Below are 19,888 nucleotides of genomic sequence, written 5' to 3'. Positions count from 1 at the left end.
AATAAAAATCGTGCAAGAGAAACAAACTCACTCTTGCATGCGGGAGATTGCACCGATTGCTCGTGTCAATTATATATATATATATATACCTATTATTTTCAGTGTATATCTTTGTGTCCTCGTATTCACATTTTATTGATTTTAGGGTTGGTTATACTTAGTATCTTTTATTAATTAATGGAATATATGATTATTGTTTATCATGAAGATTGCCCTAGTTTCTGTAAGTAGCTAGCATATGAACTTGGGTGGCTTTGTAACTTTATGTAAATGCTCATTCAATGGTTGTTCATATGCACCAAGACAAGGGGCTTACATGGTATATATGATTGCTCATAGTATCTCCAACTCCATGTTTATGAGCTGGATTGAAGTAAGGACTATCAAATCACACTAAATTTCATTCTCATACAAGCATTTTCTTCTAGATTTTGCAACAACTATCACTCAATAGGTGATACAGTTTAAGTATTTCAAGATTTTGCTATTTCTTATGAGTTTTAAACGTTTAATTTATGAAAGTGCGTGGAGTTCACATATTCGTGTGTACACAGTACGGTGTGGGAAAGGGGAGAAAAAATACCGTGTTGTGTGGGTGGAGCTTCTGCTCAAGGTGAAGCAGAAGAGCTCCTTTTTTTCTTGTTGCGGGGGGGGGGGATATATCAAGAATAAGGAAGGTGTAGCTACACATAGTGGGTGGCTGACCAACCGCGGCCATGGCAGAGGCATAGCACCTTTACCCCAACAAGCTCTCGCTTAAAGGCAATGCATCGATAAATGAGTGATACTACCTAAACTAATAGTATGTACAAGAAACTAGGTGAGAGACTAGCTCAACCTATGTCCACTGATTATGTAGCCATATCGGCTCTAGTGATAGGCAAGCATGCATATCCATGCTAGATACTGTGCGTAAATCTAGCAGGAAACTTTATATGGTCTATAAATCTCCACAATGCATCATGCTAGTATCAATCAATGTATGACTAGCAGTCTTTGTTGCAAATTCTCCCACCAAAGATACTAGTTTGGGACTTGACACTATTATGCCGTACATGAGATGCTTGAATGCTGACAAAATTTGCACAAACCTAGCTGTACTATTTGCATGCACTTCATCATCAAGACTACTCATCACATGTAGATGTGCCATCGCCGACATTGGGATGGCTATGTTCCTATCACCCATAGGTGGAACTATGTGTCCTGACATAAACTCATCACCCTCTAGCATGAGCATATCAAAGAACTCCATGTCCATCATCTTTGTCTGTGTCTCTAGGAAGTAGACCTGCTCTACTCTATCTGCAGAGACTCTGACAACACCTACTATGTCTGATTGCCACTCTACCTTGGTCCCTATAGATTCTATCGACATGTCTTGCATAGCTAAATGCTCTGTCTTGTGGGCATGGTGGAGCTCACCTAGGAAGGAGACACATCTTTTCTCTTGCTCAACACATGCCAACAAAAAATCCGAGAGTAATTTATCTCATACCTCGGATACATGCATAGGATATACCAAGCCACTACGGGCTCCGCTAGCAATCAATAACGATCTGCAATGCATCTAGAAAGACTGCTCTCTAAGCAGTGACTGACACCCAAAATCTGCTAACTGTCTCACTGAGATCAAGCTCTATCTCAACTGAGTAACATAGTGCACATGTCGTAGCGTATATGATGCACCACTGGTAAACGGCAAGAAAAAATCTCCTACACCTGCAATGTCAAACTTCAAACCATCGACCAAGTATACACAACCAAAGCTCCCACTAGAGAATGTGATAAACCACTCACGATATGGTGTGATGTGGAAAACTGTATTCTCATCTAGAGAAGTGTCACCTCTAGAAGACATGTAAGTAGGAGAAATGCTAAAGGTAAATGTGACATCACCGTCACTAGCATATGAAGCCATCATTGTAGCATGTTTCAAAACCTCTCTACATCATGCATACATATCCGCTGCTACCTCATATGTATGAAACATTGATGCCTAATGTGCCCTACGTGACACAATGACAACTACAAGATCGCCATCTCCCATGAGTCATCTACAATATGGATGCCAAGAAACCAAATCCATTAGAAAATTTTAGAGGTCTTTTGGAGGGCCTTTTAGTAGAGAGAGAAAAAAGAGCTCCTCCAATGAGAGAAGGACCAACGTAACGTAGAAAAATAGGCTGATAGAAACAAAAAAATGAAAAAAATATCACTTACTCATTCCATGAGCCAAAAATCCTTGAAAACGTTCACCTTTTCATTAAATATGATTGTCTTTTTTAGCAGGTCGGCGCCGCTCATTCAATACGGCCTTCCACATCATTGGAAAAAATTATAAAACTATCAACTAGTGACAAAATTTGATTTAGACAGAGCCAATGCATTTGGAACACTCAAAAATCAAAAATTGGATTGTCTGCTTACCCTGTTCTGACACCCGGAGAGAGAGAAAATGCCAAAAAACTCCTAAAAAAGGGTTTAAGGCGAACGTCGCGCTATTGTGCCGTGGCACGTACATAGTGTGAAATAAAAACATTCACCTCACTCTTGATACTTCTCGATGTATGCAAATAAAAGTAATCATGTACATATTGTGATATATGTTGAAGCGTCTACTGCGGTCGTTATCATGTACATACCTATCCAAGGAGTCGTGGCTCTGGATGTGGTGCATTTGCATGTTTTTCCACTTGATAAGATGCTTAACTTGGTTTTACAATGTATATATTCCAAGTGTTTCATGGTGGCACACTCATCCCGCCTATAAAGATTGATGCGGGCAAAAATTGCCAAAAATAGCAGCTGACAGGCGCCGTAGTAGAACTGCATGGAAAGTGACCCAAAATGGTATATTGATAGAAAATGAAGATTATCTATGCTTTTTATGCTTATGCAATTGATCCCACAAATTTAGGGATTTTTCTGACTCCGTTTGGGATTTTTTCGCATCAAAAATGGCATTTTTTGGATAAAAAATGAGCTGAAAATGACCTAGTTTTGGTCCAAAGTGGCAAAATGGCTTAAAAGTTGACACATCAGCTGAAAATTCCGTGGGTAAGAGAGAGAGGGCTTCTTTTTACAAAAAAAACCAACAATTTTTCACTATTGTGTAATAGCTTCCATGGTTGCTCAATCTATGTGTGCTGCAGCCCCGCCTCTTCGCAATCTTGTATCTGAGCTTGTGAGGGAGTAAATTAGGGTTTCCCCTTATCAAAATGGTGTTTGGGCTTCAATATAGAAGCTCCTAAATCTCAGAAAAATAAAAAACAGTCTTCATGAAGGTGGAATCTCGAGCATTCCTTTCAACTGTTTGATGTTACGACTATGTAATTGGGGGGCGAGGCTACATGATACCATGAAAGAGGTTTGGGTATTGATTGAGAATTATGCTTGTATGAGCATTGAGGTTTCACGGCTGAGACTTTAGTGTTTTTAAATGGTCTTGTAAAGTGAAATTGAATGTGATTTGGTGATCCTCTCATCATAATCTCGACTACAAAAACACTCAGACTCCAAGCACGATAGGAAAGAGGGTTTGTGACTTTGCTTCCACGAACTCTCTTAGATTTTATATCACAGTTAGAAAGAGGGTTGGTGATTCTCTGCAAATGCTTTTTCACAAAGTGTTTGTGACTCTCATCACGAACTCTTACAGCCAGAGGTTTTGCACCTTCCCAGCTAGACCGCACACATTTCGACATTTCTGGTGAACCCGACGTGAAGCAGTTGGGGTGGGGGTTCAAATACTTGTTTTGAAAGGTTTAATTACAAATAATTAAAGATATGGATCAACAATAGCAACAAGGAATTCATTTTGATCAAGGCACAATGCAAATGTTTCAAGCATTCGCCATGTTTATGCAACAACAACAGGCTATAGAAAGAAGGGAGGTGTCAGCAACCAAATCCCTTCAAGCTATTGTGAACAAAATGGACCAATTTGAAGGGAAAGATGTCACAAAGTTTCTTCGTGGTTATGTAAATGAGATGGAACTACAACGGGTTCCAGAGGTGGACATGATTCGTAGTTTTGAGCTTGTTGTGGTCCCCAAGATTAGAGACCATGTAAGAGGGATCAGGGAGGAGCATGGAGAAGATTGGTAGCAATTCAAATTAGCCCTAAAGGAGGAATAATTCATGGAGGACTCTGAAAGGGTTACAAAAAGGACCTTCTTGGAATGGGTTGCAAAGCCAAAAGAAGGAATTTCCATCACCAAATTGTTGAGAGAGTTTGAGTGACGCTATGCTCAACTGTCAGGAATAGAGCGAGCTACTTTGGATAGTGAAAAGACCGAATTGTTCCTTCAAGCTGCAGGTCATGAGCTCCAAGAAAAGCTAGAGCTACTCCTTGAACACAAGAATATAGAACATGGTCTAAAGGCTGAGTGGAAAGAGGTTGAAGACGCAGTCTCCTTGCTTGCTAAGAGACAACATCGCAGGGACAAGATGGTGGTGAATGGTACTACCTCTCCTACTAGCATGTCAAAGATTCCACCAATGCCTACTATTGTGAGTCCAAAAGTCATAATTCAATGATTGATGAGCTTGTTAAGGGCATGCGAGAAATGAAGTTAAAGATAACAAGGCTTGAAGAGAAAGGAAAACCTGCTGCTGTTGCAGGACAAAAATCCCAAAGAAAAGAAAGATTTGTGCACAGATGCATATGGTGTGATGGCACGGACCATGGCAGAATGGATTGTGATAGCTTTAATGATGCCTTAAAAAGAGATCTTGTGTTTTTTAAGGATGGCAAGATCCATCTGTGGGAGACAGGTATGCCATTAGGAACTAACTTTGGAAAAGGAGGTATGTGGAAGTTAGTGGAGGATATGGCAACTAGGCTTGCTATTTCTGCAGTGGAGGCTACTACCTATGGGGAAAAGATAGAGATAATTTCAAAGAAAGTGTTAAAGTATACTCCATATGATTTTGACAAGGTTGATAGCTTGTGGCCATATGCAGTAGCCTCAGCCAAAAAAGGGAAGGTAACTAAATAGGTATTACATGAAGTTGGTGATTGCATACGCCATACAGCAGGTTGGGATGACCCTGTGGACTCTTTATCAGTGCATGCCTATCTTGCAAAATTGTGAGAACCCCAACCCGCCAATACCAAGATCGGGATGGGATCCTTGACAGGTCTCTAGGTATGATAAAAATCGGAGTCTCTAAACAAGAAAAATCCAAGGAATAGACCTTTACCATTGAAAATGGCTTGGGTCTATAGCCTTATAAGAAGACCTAGTCCTGTCTCGCAGCGAAAACGGAACAACGTATTAACAATCCCAAAAGTCTTTCGGCTCTATAACTTCCACATATTGGGTTAAGATATCCTCAACCAATGCTTTTTTCCCCCTAACATATGTGAGGGCACAGCCGCTGGTGGACTCCTCTTCCAAGTGAAGAAGTTTTCTATGTTTTTAATACGCGGGGATAGATAGTTACCTGACTAATCAGGTCCACCCGTCCTTGATTGACAACCTTAGTCAATCCCCAGTTATCACCCCGCACTCACACATGATTTAATTATTTTCTATTTACTATGACATTGTTTTAACACTTAAAATAATGATTTCTTTTAACTTTCATCACTGGATTTCATTAAGACAACCCTTGAAAACAGTATTGAAAACATTCTTTTAGCAAACAAATATCTTTAGACTTAAGATAGGGTACTGTTAATCAAAAAATTGTCCATAATAACCATGACCAGTACTCTTCTTGTCTCAAGATCACCACCTAAGGGTGAAAAACGACACCCATTCCTTATTCATAATCCGGAGTGGATAAACCCCCACCCAAGGTTCCGGGTGCCCATACACCGAACCAGTTGCCCATACAATCGGGCGGCTCCCCTAGGACAAAAAAAACGGTATCCTAACTTATGTAGAAACATCAAGACATGACACGGAGTAGAAACTCAACGTTCATGGGGGTAACCGACTTATCCGTGGCTAGAAAGCCATCATTATCATCAAAATATATCAAGGAATCAAAGATGTCTTGAGACAAGATATCTTAAGGATGATCAATCATATCTTTCCTAATTCAATCAATTTTAACCCAAATAATTCTTTCCTACTTTATAAACAAATGCACGTTGGTTTCTTGGAAGTTGCCTTTTGAACAACTATTCTTTTTCTGATTCTTACTCACTCCTTATGTATGCAATGTTAACTTACAAAAGAACTTAAACTATTTAAAGACTTAATTGAATAATGGGAAACCCACCTGGGACTGATCGGCCATCTGCTGCTGCGCTGGCGCCTGAAGACTCTCCTCCGTAGGCCTGCTACTAGCACTACAACCACTACAAGAGGCTCTTCATATTAGCGACGCTCACACAGCGACGCTCATAGCGACGCCAACTGGGGTAAAAAAAATAACCGAGCGCGCCCAAAAACTCAGATCTCAGATCTGAGTTTTTCGGCGCCCTCAAGCAAAGAGCAGGTAACGCTCTCCCTCACTCTCTCTCTCTCTCTCTCTCTCTCTCTCTCTCTCTCTCTCTCTCTTTTTCTTCTACACACACACACACACACACACACACACACGAGGAGAGGAAGGAGAGCCAGGTATGCTCCTTCCCTCTCCTCATTCCCATGTTCCCTTCCCCTCTTTCTCTCTCCCTCTCTCTCTCTCTCACACACACACATACACACACACACATAGTGTTTTTGAGAGAGAGAGAGAGAGAGAGAGAGAGAGAGAGTACAAACAAAAACAAAAACGCACACACATACATAAACAAAGAATGCACACACACATTGAGAGAGAAAAAGAGAGAGAGAGCATGCATAAACAAAAAACGCACGCATTGAGAGAGGAAAAGAGAGAGAGAACATGCATAAACAAAAAACGCACACATTGAGAGAGGAAAAGAGAAAGAAAACATGCATACGATCCAAAAAAACGCACACACATTGAGAGAGAAAGAAAGAGAAACTAAGGGAGCGTCGTAGGAAACTAATTAAAATTAAAAGACCTAAAGATCTAGCCGACGAGGAGTTGAACTGAAGACCTATTATTCAAGAGGGAAATGGCATAATCAATCTATCATACTTGGCATGGGTGATAGAAAGGTTATACCATTTATCTCTTTTTATTGGCACACACATCCACACACGCGCACACACACAGGAAGAAGAGAGTTATAACGTCGTAGGAAACTATCTTAAAAGACGTTAAAGATTAGGTTATATGTAGACTTACATTAAATTAGATTTAGGTTTATTTTTAACTAGATTTACGTTTATTTAAGCTAGATTTAGATTTACGTTATATTAGATTAGATGCGGGTCTCCATAGACTGCGATGCCTGCATGAAGCGGGTGAAGAAAGCCCTCAATGGAATATAGGGTATTGCTGCCTTCACTCATGGTGGGCTTCGTCGATCCAAAAGTACTGGTGAAATGTCTTCAGAAGATAGGGAAGAAGGTGGATCTTCAGGGCGGCAAGAGTCACTACATCCCCGACACAATGACCATCTAGACAACCTCTAGTCATTAGACTTACGTTAAATTAGATTTAGCTTTATTTTTAGTTAGATTTACGTTTATTTAGATTTACGCTTATTAACGTTAGATCGAGTCCACGCAAGAATTACTTACGGTTTAGGGTTTAGAGTTAGACGAACAGTGAAAAGATCTACTGTGAAAAGATGTTAAGATGAAGTGAAGTGCTACAGCTAGAGAAGAGGCAAAGGGATTTTGTCCACTACATGCAGTATCATGTAGACGTGGGTGTCTAGATTTCTTGTACCCACAAATATAGGTATTGACCAATAAAGACGAGATTATAACCCGGTGGTTCTGATCTCCGTGCACCTCTAGACCGAGGTGTGCGGGGATTGGACATGACTAGAGAATGTGAGGTAAAGAGAGAGAGAGAGAGAGAGAGAGAGAGAGAGAGAGAGAGAGAGAGATAAGATGAAGAATGCCAATAGAATATTAAATTTGTTGTCCAGGTTATAAGTTTTTTATCCTCATTATGAGTAGCGACGAGGATGTGGGACCGTCCAACCGAAACACCTATCTCTCAACGAGGGTCTTATGTCCTTGTAATCAATGCAAGCATGCTGTGCGACGGACAAGACGTGTTTCTTTGCAGCACGTTCGCGAATTTGGCGAGTTCGATCCATCTATTATAGATCGAGTTGTTGCCAATTATAACTCGTCGGACTCTGACGCTGGCCAACAAGCAGCAATCTTGCAACCCAATAGACGTATTCGCAGGCGCTTTGGTCAAGCAGCATATGTGAGGCCACAAGATGTAGCCTCTGACAGCTCGGGGGATGATCATGCAGAGCACATTCCCAACGAGGCAATGTTTGAGCCCGAGATTGATGAAATGATCGAGACGATCATGGATTCAGAAAGGCTTATCTATGATGATATGAAAAGTGAAGCCGATACATCATTGTATAATGGAGCACGTATGTCTAGATTGAAAGCACTCCTGGTTCTTCTCAACATGCAGGCAAAGTTTGGATGGAGTGACACTAGCGTCACAGCGCTTTTCAGGTGATCTATTACAATTAGTTTACTTTAATAGAACTCTAAATGTATAATGATCTGATAGATTTTTACACGACTGTATCATATTTTTATGTTGTGTAGATTGCTGAAAGAGCACATTCTACCAGCTGACAATGTGATGCCAGATTCCCGAGATGAAGCAAGAAAGATTTTGCGAAACTTGGGGATGGATTACAATTCTATCCACGCTTGTCCTAATGACTGCATTCTTTTCAGAGGGAAATACACAGACATGGAGAAGTGTCCGAAATGTGATTCCGAAAGATGAGTAGATCTCCACGGGACAAAAATTCCACAAAAGGTTTTGCGACATTTTCCTTTGCTTCCTCGCATCAAGCATTTCTTCGAATGTAAGTCCATGGCCGCCCTAGCATCATGGCATGAGGAGAATAAATCTTCGGATGGTGTGCTACGAATTCCTGCAGATTGCGCAGCCTGGAAACATATAGATGGAACATGGTCGGATTTTGCCAGGGAAGCTCGAAATTTGCGCTTAGGCCTGGCTATGGATGGCCTAAATCCATTTGGTCAAAGATCAACATCTTACAGTGTATGGCCCGTTGTCATCGTCAACTACAACATTCCCCCGTGGTTGACTACGAAGAAGGGGCACCTATGGCTAAGCTTGATTGTGCCAGGGCGATATAAAGTGGGGAATATGGATGTGTATCTTCGTCCACTATTGGAAGAGCTACAACAATTGTGGATTGGCATAGAGGTGGTGGATATGAGCCGACACACAGGACGACGGAATGCTTTGATCAGAGGTATTCTAATGTGGACCATGCATGACTATCCCGGGCTAACAGAATGCTCAGGTGATCTATTGACACTCCTCTCTCAGACACTGTAAATCTTTTTTTTCCCCATAGTTGATCTATTATCATGTGTATACATGCAGGGCTTCAAACAAGCGGATACAGAGCATGTGTCACATGTGGACCTAGACTGAATGCACGTAGGGCACCCTCACTGAAGAAGCAAATCTACGAAGGTCATCAAGCGTATCTTCCGGAGAATCATGTGTTACGCGACGGCTTTTTGGGAAGAGAGCCACCAAGGATGTCTGCACAAGCATGGTTAGAGCAGAAGGAGATGTGCGATGACGGATTGCCTCCAGGGATGAAGAGACTATCTCTATGGTACGAGTTACCATACTGGCCCCGACTCGTGATCAATCACTTGCTCGATCCAATGCACATATTCAAGAATGTGGGTAATCTACTATGGGACCATTTGACCGGCAAGAAAGATACTTTGGGAGCCAGAGTTGACCTTAGAAATGTGGATCGTATGGAGCAATATTGGCCGCAAACAGCGTCTGATGGATCGATAAAACTTCCTAAAGCACCATGGATTTTCACAGGAGCCCAAGAACGCAAAGTAAAAGAGGCCATTCGATCTTTGCGGACCCCCACTGGCGTAATGCACTCGCTCCGAACGTGTTTTACTAAAGAAGGAAAGCTTACCGGTTTGAAGTCACACGATTGGCATAAAATGTGTCAGGTACGTTCATAGTGGACTTTAATATCATTGCATAAAATGTGGACTTTAATATCATTGCTGCACATACTTTACAGTTTATTTTACCGGTTGCCATTGAGGGATGTTTGTCTCTCGACATCCGTAACACAATCTACAAACTTGCAAAGCTGGTGCAATGGATCTCACAAAAGGAGATCGACGTAGACTCCATACCATTCGCCAAACTAAATGCTGCGGAGCTTGTGTGCATGTTTGAGAAACATTTTCCTACTACAATGCTAACCATTCAGGTGCATCTTCTTGTTCACATAGTTGATGAGGTGGAAATAGCTGGCACAGTTCATTCCAGATGGATGTTCTTCTTAGAGCGTTTCATGAAAACGCTTAAGGGATATGTGCGTCAAAAGGCACGTCCGGAGGGTAGCATGGCAGAAGGTTGGTTGGTATCAGAGTCCCTAGTGTACATTGGAGAGTGGCTAGACGGATTTGATAAATCCCGGGACACGCTATGGCGAACCATAGATGATGAGCGCATATCTGGGATTGTCATGTGCAATCTCGGTGTTGAGAAGAAGATGACGGAAGATCTAGAGGCTAAAATCAACCGATTTTGCATGCTTCACAATCCAGTGATGCAAAAGTGGATTTCACAATATGAGGATGCAAAGCAAGAGCGACAAAGGGCACGAATCGAGTGGAGACGGGAAAGACGACCACCGATGCACTATCCAGCGGTTCTGGAGAGCCTACCAACCTTCATGAGCTTAAGATGGTTGCACAACCAATTGAAAAGCGCACAACAATGCGGTGACGAAGTGACTGAAGAAGAGTGGGAGTACTCTCGGGGTTGCGCGACCAAGGTAAGTTTGCAATGTACGACTAGCAAGTGACTTTATTTATAAACGTTTGAACGGCCACTCATAATCTTTGTTCGTTGTAGTATAAGTCATACACAGCAGCATGGTGTAAAGGTCGACATTTTAGGGTGGAACGAATCGACAAAAAGCGTTTTACTCAAGATTGTGGAATCATGGCAAAATTTGAACAGTCTAGTCGACGACGTTCCTCTGATGCAGATCCCGTGGTGGCGGAACTCACTTACTTCGGCACGCTGCAAGAGATTTTGAGGATCGATTACAGAGGATTTTTTGTCGACTTGTTCGACGTGCAATGGTTCAAGATAATCATGGAGGGTCGAAACGCTACTGTGCGTAAGGAGAGTCTGGTTTTCTTGAGGTGGATTCTACTAAGAAATGGACTGACCTAAGAGACACTTTCGTACTACCCGAGCATTGTGAACAAGTAAGTATATAAATAGTTAACATCCCCCTTTTACAAGTTATGTGCTTGAAAGCTCTCATGTAAGTTATGTGGCTCTGGCAGGTAGTATTTCATCCTACAAAGTCTACATCAAACTGGTGGTACGTCATAGAGGTAGCCCCTCGTAGTGCAAGGACGTATGAAGGCTACCATGTGCCAATCACAACGACATCAATGGAGGAGATCAGAGAAGATGCTCAATCAGAAGCCGCTGCGGTGGTGCCAGACGAGCATCAAGATGCTACTACTCTATATGGGGTGCATGCAGAGGAGCTACAAAATGAAACAGAGGATATGTGTTTAAACGGAGAGCTCTATATAGATATAGGAAGTTATGCTGAGTTATGCGAGGATGAGAGAGAGATCTCTTAAAGCCACAAATATTGTATTTGAACAATTTTGCTCCGTGCTGTAAAAGCTCTAGCTCTCTAAGTAGCTTCCATGGTGTGTAACGCTCTTTTCTACTCGCGCTCACATCTTTTGATTGAAAATTCTGAGTTTTCGACTTGCCTCTTCTATCACTCGATTCATTGCGTCATTGTATTTATATGCGTCATTACGTCATTGTATTTAATGGTCTTTGCGTCATTGTCTACTCTATTCATTCAATATTAAGTTTAAATATTCGTGTGTTTAATGCAGGTATGGATGATGAGGAGTTTCTTTCTTCTTTGTCACCGCAGCAGAGACAGTGGTACGTGGAGCGTCATCGCTCTGGCGCATCATCGCGCGTTCCTACACCATCCGCATCTCCCTCTCTTTCGGAGCATTCGGCGCGCTCTCAAGCTTCGGCGTCGACGAGACGAGCGTCACACTCGTCTAGACACCGGCGCTCTAGTGGTGGCGGTGGCGGTTGTTGTGGGGATTCCGCCACCGATGCCTCCACACCGCCTCGTGTTCGACGAGGCTCTTTACCCTCCCCTTCTTTGCCCGCCCCCACACCAGCCACAGCATCGCCATCTACGCCAGGTTTTGCACGGCTGACTGTTCCTAGAAGCTACACACCTCTACCTACTCCGCCAGGAGCCACCCCACTCGACACTCCTCGCTTCGGCGCCCAGACGCCGGTGGAGACACCTGACGTCCGTACCCCCATCGACACGCCGCTAGAGACCCCTGCCGGGACACCCAGGTTCACGCGTCAACGGCCAGAGGGCTTGCCTTACTCCGTCGACATCAGCAGCGGCATCATCATGGATGATGACGGCAAGAAGGTGATCTCGCGCATGCGTGGTCTTTGCTCTCAGCTGTTTAGACACTATATACTAAACAAATGGAGTGAAGTACCAAGTGATTTAAAAAACAGAGTCATCAGCATACTTCATGATGAGTTTCCCGTTCCAACACGGGATCAGTGCTTCAATGAAGACCTGATGAAGATTCGAATGCGCGAATACTACAAACACAAGCGTTCCGAAGTGCAAAAAGCAATCAAGAATGGGTGGAATAGGCCAGATTGGCTGGCCAAAGAAGATTGGAAGAATGCGAAGAAAGCAGCGCGCGAGAATCCCGACAAGTGGAAGCAACAAAAGGATGCAGCCAGAGCGCGAGTAGAGGCAGGGAGCTCGCACCACTTGGGGAGCGGTGGATGGGCATCATTTGAGGCCGATTTTGTAAGTCTTTTCACATTGCTCTTTATGCATGTTCGATAGTTTAGGGTTTATGAGTTTTTTAGTTCTAACATAATGAAATCTTTGTATGTTTTGACAGTGGTCGATGACAGGACGTGATCCCACACCGTACGAGCGCGAGTACGCAGGCAGGAAGGGCTTAAACGCCCTGATGGACATTCTCAGTTCTCGCGGCAGCATGGTTAGTATTAGGGTTTACTCTTTTTTATTTTTTGTATTGTTTTATAAATGTCGTTATATGTGTATATTTACTGAAAACTGTCTTATTGTCTTTTTTTGCAGAATCCGATAGATACGCCGCTTGGACGCGATGAGACGTCTGATTAGACGACGTCAGTTTAGCCGTAGCTAGATAGCATTAGTTTAGGGTTTCTCATAGCTTATGTATCATGAGACGGATTTTATACGTCTTTTTGAACCATGTATATTATTACATTTGTCACCGCAATTCCTTTTGCCAATCAATTCTTTATGCCTATGATGTTGTACAATTGTCATTATTACATTTGCCAATCAATTCAGTTTGTCTATGATGTGTACAATTGTCAATTTTGCAAACAATGCGTCTTGTGGGTGACTATTTTGGGTCTATTATCTACCTTTGCACTTTTTTAAAAAAGTGAATCAAGTACAATATGGTTGATGGGTGGCAGGGCATTCAATGCCCTGCCACCAAAAAAATATTCTCTCAGGTGTCGCTATAAGCGTCGCTATTTATGGCTCTGTAGCGTCGCTATATGCGTCGCTATACTCTTCTGTGAGAGCGTCGCTATAGGCGTCGCTATATAGCGACCATTAGGAGATTTCGGAGGTCTTTTGGAGGGCCTTTTGGTAGAGAGAGGAAAATAAGCTCCTCCAATGAGAGAAGAGCCTACGTTACGTAGAAAAATAGATTGATATTAACAAAAATATAAAAGGTGTCCCTCTCCTCATTTAATAATCTAGTGGTCCTTGAAGACGAGCACTCTCTCTTATTTAATGCGAGCACCTTTTTCAGAAGGTAGATGCGGTGCATTTGATACGCGATACGTCATCACTAGAACTCAAAAAGTCACAATACTATCAAGTGGTGGAAGATTTTGAAACTTTTGATACTGCATATGCGTCCGGAACGCACATATCTCCTAGAAATGAATGTCCAATTGCCTCGCTTAGACATCCAAAGAGGCCAAAAATGTCAAACACCCCTAAAAGAACATTTTACTAACGGCGCGCGAGGGGGCATTCCAAAATTTTGGAATGCCTCCTCGCGCGCCGTTAGTAAAAAGGCCCTTTCTTCCTCTTTTTCGGGAGCTTTTTGAGACGGAAATGTCCAAAAACCTCTAAAAAGGGGCTTTTTGGAAAGATAAGTGTTCAAAAATCACTAAAAGGAGCTTTGTACTAACGGCGTGCGAGGGGGCATTTCAAAATTTTGGAATGCCTCCTCACGCGCCGTTAGTAAAAAAGCCCTTTTTTCCTCTTTTTAGGGAGCTTTTTGAGAGGAAAATGTCCAAAAACCTCTAAAAAGGGGCTTTTTGGAAAGATAAGTGTCCAAAAATCACTAAAAAGAGCTTTGTACTAACGGCGCGCGAGGGGCATTCCAAAATTTTGGAATGCCTCCTCGCGCGCCGTTAGTAAAAAGACCCTTTTTTCTTTTTTTTAGGGAGCTTTTTGAGAGGAAAATGTCCAAAAACCTCTATAAAGGGGCTTTTTGGAAAGATAAGTGTCCAAAAATCACTAAAAAGAGCTTTGTACTAACGGCGCGCAGAGGGGCATTCTAAAATTTTAGAATGCCTCCTCGCGCGCCTTAAGTAAAAAGCCCATTTTTGGGGGTTTTTTGACATTTTTTGCCTCTCCGGATGTCGGAATGAGACAAGTAGACATTCGTTTTTAAGGTATTTTGGCGTTCCGGATGCATTGGTGGTGTCAAAATCTTCAAAATCTATCACTATTTTACAGTTTGTGACTTTTCAACTTTCAGTGATGACGTAAGCTGCATTGAATGCGCCTCACCTGCCTCTTGAAAAAGACGCTCGCATTAAATAAAAAAGTGACCGTTTTCAAGGACGATTGGGAATATAAATCTACTTTTTAGAGTGTCTGGTTGTCCTTTTGGACGTGCTCACAAGGTGCAAGTGCATTTTAAAAAAAGTTTCTAGAGAGAGAAATACAATTTCTTACAAGGCCCTCCAAATGACCTCCGAAATTTTCTAATGGCTCTCGTAGCGACGCTGTTAGCGACGGTTTTAGCGACGCCGGGGGTTATAAAAACCCAGTGTATTTCCGTCGCTAACAGCGTCACAAGAGCACACAACCTCTTGTAGTGAACAAAAAAGGTGTCATCGACGCAGATATCGACGCAGATATCGACGCACTATCCGCGTCAATATCCGCGTCCCTGTGAACCTGTCGCTATTTGCGACGCAGATAGCGACGACCATAACAGAAAAAAAATTTCTTGGGAGAGGGCAGGTAGCCTCGCATGTGCCCAGTTAAAAGATGGACACAGCCACAGCCAGACTTCCTGCCCTCTGCCCAAGAAAGCGAGCAGCACCAAAATCAACCATGCTCTCGCGCGCAGAAATTTCGGCAGAGTTCCCTTTGTTTTTACATAAACTTTTCAAAAAAAATCCATATCATGTATACGCCTCCTACATGCTCTCCATGTAGGATCTCACATGAGATTTAAGGCCAATGAAAGACAAGTACCGTACCAACTGAAAAGCATAACCATAACTTAAAAGCATAACCATAACGAACCATAACCATAACTTAAAAGCATAACCATAATGTAGATAACCATAACCATAAACAAAATTAACAATAACCATAAGCATAACCAGAAAGTTAAACATAACCATTAACAAAACTTGAACCATAACTATGTCTATACAAGAATAGGAGAAATAACCATGTCTATACACTGACAATGACAATAATCATAACCATAGGGAAACAATAACCGTCTGTACAAAAAAAAGACATAGAAGCGTGTCTGTGTCTCACAAAGCATATATATGAAATCCGGTCCACTAATGACTAGGCGTCACAACCTGCACATATGACAACTCATAAAATTAGTATTGCTATTACTTCACATATAATTACTTAATTAAATCAACTCACACATATTAACGTCTCACCTCAAGCGATCAGTGAGACTGTAAGGCCTCCCAGTCTACAGGCTCTCCTGAAGCTTCAAGATCATTCAGTACTTCATAGATACCTCTGCGATATTCATCTAACTCCTCTTGGCGTGACGGAGATCGATGCATCGCAAGATTCTCCGTTTATACAAAAATCAAAGTAATAATAATACATGATTCATCGCGTTTTAAAAAATGCCATAGTTAAGATTGGATTAGAAACTCACAAACTCATAGCGAAAGGTGTCGAAGCCTCCGCTGCCAAGATGAGATGTCCCCCTGGTCATCTGTCGTACCTACGCGGCCTCACGCTGTTGTCTGAACTGCGTGTCCGCTGTCCGCTCATCCTCCCTGATTTGCAGCCACGTCTCGTGTGGGATGCCCGAAGGCTTCGGCGAGCCGGTCCTGAAAGCCTTCCGAGCTGCATCTCGTCGATGTTTCACATTGTCCCGTGCAACACCCTTGATCCACCTCCTCGGAACAATGGAAGAACCCGGAGCAAGCTGGTACTCTCTCAGGATGGTCTCCACTATGTAATTGACTTTGTCCCCATCCTGATCACCCCAAGACGTCAGAAGGCTGGTCGAAAAATGGAGCTCTGCGAGCTGGCGAATCCGCTATCGTATCTCAGTCCCGACTCTATCCATGTCAACAGAACCATCTACCTGTACAGTATAGAGCTTGGAGGCACTAGGATCGTGTGCCCCCCAAGGTGTCCGAGGTGTGCTAAGAAGTGTGTTGAGAGGTGTGCCTAGGTAGGACGGGGGTCATGAGCGAGGACGGGTCAAAGCATATGTGGACCCTCCTCCACAGAAACCACCATCTCCACCTGACGATCGTCGAGATCCGAGAGTGCGCCTGTGCTGCGGAGATGAGGATGTACCCGCCTTTGTCCCACCCCTAGGTGTCGAAGCGGCCGTGATGGGAGAAGCCGGCGTCCTACCCATAGGCGTCCTCCCCCCCGTAGGCGTCCCCCCCCTAGGCGTCGGACCCTCTGGTGTGAAGCCCGGAGGCGTTGTATCCGTGCCTCTGGCTACCCAGTACTGAGAAGCCTCTGCCATCTGAGCAGGCGTCATCCACGTAACGAAGCCCATGAACGCATCTGCACTCATGGAAGCGGGATCTGGAATCTGGTCTGCCATACTAAAGTCCTGCACAAAGAAAGTAAAATAAAGCGTCAGTCACATCCAATATCTAGCTCTTCCTCTTCTAGAGATATGGGTTCTCCGATCTGTCTAGCTGCTCTCACTGTCTTGTCCAACCATGCCATTATAGGGAATTCAGGTAGAGGAGCAAGATAGTCTCGCAAGGGTAAGCCTCTAGTTGTTTGACTTCGCCTGAAATCCTATCGCTCCCTATTGCGTCTCTCTTTCTCTTCTTCGTACCTTTCAAGCCATTTTTGCATCGACGCTGAATTTAGTATACAGAACTTCATGATCTTTTCTCGCATGGCCAGGTTCATTTTCTTCGGCACCCCTTGCCCTTGCGGCTCCTCTCCCACCAGTCTTGCATCCTCCTCATCGCTCCACAGTCGAGGCATTTCTGGGTCAGAAACGGATAGAAATTTGGTCGTCAATACAAGAGACTCTTGCACCACCCATCCTTCTGCCATGCTCCCCTCTGGACGCGCTTTTTGGCAAACAAAATCCTTAAGTGTTTTCGTGAACCGCTCTAGAAAGAACATCCAACGGCTGTGGACTGTACCTGCCACTGCAACCTCATCTACTACATGGATGAGCAAGTGCATTTGGATAGTTAGGCAGCTCGTGGGTAGATACTTCTCAATCATGCAAACTGCCTCAATGGAGTTAGCCCTTGCGACTGCAATAGATTCCTCCCGTATCTTCTTGGAAGAGATCCACCGCACTAGCTCTGAAATCTTGTATATGCAGGTCTGCACTTCCTCCGTTAAACACCCATTCATCGCAATTGGAAGAATGAATTGCAAGAACTTATGCCAATCGTGCGATTTCAATCCTGACAGTTGATCGTCACGGGTGAATGCTATCTTGAGACATCGCATATATCCTGTTAGCGTCTTGAACTCTGAAATCACCCTTTTCACTTGTCGCTCTTCGTTTTTTAGCAATACCCATGGCTCTCTTGGAAGTTTTGTTTGGCCAGCTACATTGGTGAAAGGCCATAGCTCTGGCATCTTTCCAACTGACTGCAAATCATCTCGTGAAGCTCGATTGTCTTTCATTACCATGATTGTCTTCCAGAGGAGCTCTCCCACATTCTTGAATATATGCATTGGATCCAGCAAATGGTTAATTAGTAGATCACCCCATTACGGCAACGTATGGAGAATGGACAAACGTTTCATTCCTGGAACAGGTTGCCCCTCATGTTGCTCCCATCGGCGACGCCACTCTTGTACATGCATAGGACGACATTCAATGCGACCAAGCTGACCTTCGCGCAAGTGATGGCCATCTGGAAGATAACGGTGGTGGCCTTGATAAATTGTCTTTCGAAGAGAGGCAGAATAGCGCACATCCAAAGACTTCCCGCAAATTGGACATGCATTGTATCCCGAAGTTGTTAGCCCTGCATATATTAAAGCATGAATCAGGCCAAGGCAAAGGGCTTGCGAATAGGGAGAATTTTGTAAATCAATAACCATTACCAGAAACTTCTCCGTATCCTGGCCAATCATGCGTAGTCCACATAAGAAGTCCATGGATCCTTGCATGCTGTTGTCCTACTGGTTCAACCGCATCTGCTATGTCGATCCCATGCCATAACTCCTGGAGCTCGTCAACTAGTGGAGCTAGATATACATCCATGTTTTTTGCCTTGAACTTACTAGGTACAATCAAGCTTAATATCAAATGACCCTTCTTGATGGCAAGCCATGGAGGGAGGCTGTAATTGATAAGGCACACAGGCCAAGTGCTCCATGACGAGCTTCTCAATCCAAATGGATTGACTCCATCCATTGCCATTCCCAAACGCAAATTGCGTGGTTCACTCTTAAAATGTGGCCAGGTATCTTCAATGTGCCTCCAAGCCTTTGAATCATCGGGCACCCTAAATGTTGCGTCAGTGGATCTATTCGTAGAATGCCACCGCATCAACTTTGCAATGGAACCACAACAAAACATGCTTTTTATCCTAGAAATAATAGGGAAATGCCGCAACACTTTAGCTGGCACTGTCTCGCCAACTACATCTTGTTTGTAGCGCATTGCTCACACTTAGGACACGATAAACAATCTGCGAATTCATTGCAAAAAAGAATGCAATCATTTGGGCATGCATGAATCTTGTTGTAGTCCAAGCCAACTGAGGTCAGAAGTTGCTTTGCGTCTGGCCTGGAGGGGGGCATTTCATTGCTAGCCGGGAGAATTTGCTCCCGCAATAACCTGTTTAACTCACATTAAATTAAAAAGCTCTCCGAGCACATCACCATTGCAATCGGAAAATATCTTTTGTAAATTATGTACCTAAACAAAGCAGTGACGCTTTCATCTGACCACCTGTACATTGACTGAAGATTCAAAAACGCCAGACAAGTACGAACCACAGATATTTTGGCGCCTTCATAGATTGGTTGACGTGCCAACTTCCTCAACATGTCTTCAGGAGATAGGCGCACGGATTCTGGTGCTGCTTCGTTCGCATTCTCCTCGCTTGTCTGGAAGAAGGCATACAGCATCTCCTCCATGCCGTCGTCTTCTGTCTGTAAGCCCTTTTCTGCTTCCATCCATGGCTCTATATTGGTCGGACCTTCACGCATAATCTTTTTTCTCTCTCTCTTAGATGTAGGTGCTATGTCGCAGAA

This window comes from Adiantum capillus-veneris, chromosome 25 (genome assembly GCF_014529385.1).
Source record: "Adiantum capillus-veneris isolate H3 chromosome 25, ASM1452938v2, whole genome shotgun sequence".
Classification (NCBI taxonomy): Eukaryota; Viridiplantae; Streptophyta; class Polypodiopsida; order Polypodiales; family Pteridaceae; genus Adiantum; species Adiantum capillus-veneris.
This window is presented reverse-complemented; position numbering follows the sequence as displayed.